Below are 1,366 nucleotides of genomic sequence, written 5' to 3' on the forward strand. Positions count from 1 at the left end.
TGTTGGATCCAACTCATAGCAACCCCTCCTTGAGTTTCTGAGGCAGTATCAAGATGGAAGTAGATTGCCCAACCTTCCTTCTGAGGGTTGGCTAGTGGCTTTGAACAGCCAGCCTTCTCGTTATCGGTCAAGTGCCTTAGGCACTATGCTACCAGAGTGATTCCTGTGTGATCCATATGGCAAAGTCCATGTGTATAGACACTGTTTATGTTGTTAAAAAATTATATTTGCAATGAATATGTCATTGGTCTTGCAAAATTCTAGCATATGATCACTAGAATTATTTCTATCCCCAAGGTCATATTTTCCAACTACCAGTGACTTTTCTTTGTTTCCAACTTTTGCCTTCCACTCACTGTTAATAATCAATACCTCTTGACTACATGTTTGGTCAATTTCATACTGAAAAAGTTGATAAAAATATTCAATTTCCTCAACTTTGGCTTTAATAGTTGGTGGGTTATTTTGAATAATATTAATATTAACTGGTCTTCCTTATAGATCTACAGATATTATCCTATCACTGACAACATTGTCTTCAGGATATATCTTGAAACGTTCTTTGTAATGATGAATGTCATGCCTTCCTTTTAAATTTCTCATTACCAGCATAGTAGATCATATGATTTTCTGATTCAAAATAACCAAAACCAGTCCATTTCAGTTCACTAATGCCTAGGATCAGTATCTTTATGCACTCCATTTCATTTATTATAACTTCCAATATTCCTACATTCACACTTCATACATTCCATGTTCCAATTATTAATGGATGTTTGCAGCTGTTTCTTCCTATTTTGAGGCATACCCCATCAGCAAATGAAGGTCTCAAAAACTTTACTCCATCCAAGTCATTAAGATGGACTCTACTTTGAGGAGATAGCTCTTCCCTAGTTGTATTTTGAGTGTCCTCTGGCCTGAGGGGCTCATCTTCCAGCTCTATATTAGGCAATGTTTCAAGGTTATTCATGAACTTTTCCAATAATATATCAGACAGTGATTCACTGCTATTCATAAGGTTTTCACTGGCCAATGCTTTGTGAAGTGGATGGCCTCTTCCTTCTTCCAAGTCTATCATTGTCTGGAAACTCCACTGAAACTTATTTCTCATGGGTAAATCTGCTGGTATTTGAAATATCAGGGGGCATAGTCTCTGGCCTCACAGCAACTCCCAAACCACCACAGTATGACAACTGAGAGATGAGTGAATTCTAATATGTATGAATTGTTTAATCAAATATTATAGACCAAGAGGTTAAGGAAAATAAGCTAAGAATTTTGAATTATTATTCAATTATTCCTCAATGTTAAATTAAGAATTACAAAGTTTTCTATCATTAAGACTTAGACAATGGCTAGCTTTAGA

The sequence above is a fragment of the Orycteropus afer genome, unplaced genomic scaffold (assembly GCF_000298275.1).
Source record: "Orycteropus afer afer isolate SDZICR_OR568_19922 unplaced genomic scaffold, OryAfe1.0 scaffold00565, whole genome shotgun sequence".
Lineage (NCBI taxonomy): Eukaryota > Metazoa > Chordata > Mammalia > Tubulidentata > Orycteropodidae > Orycteropus > Orycteropus afer.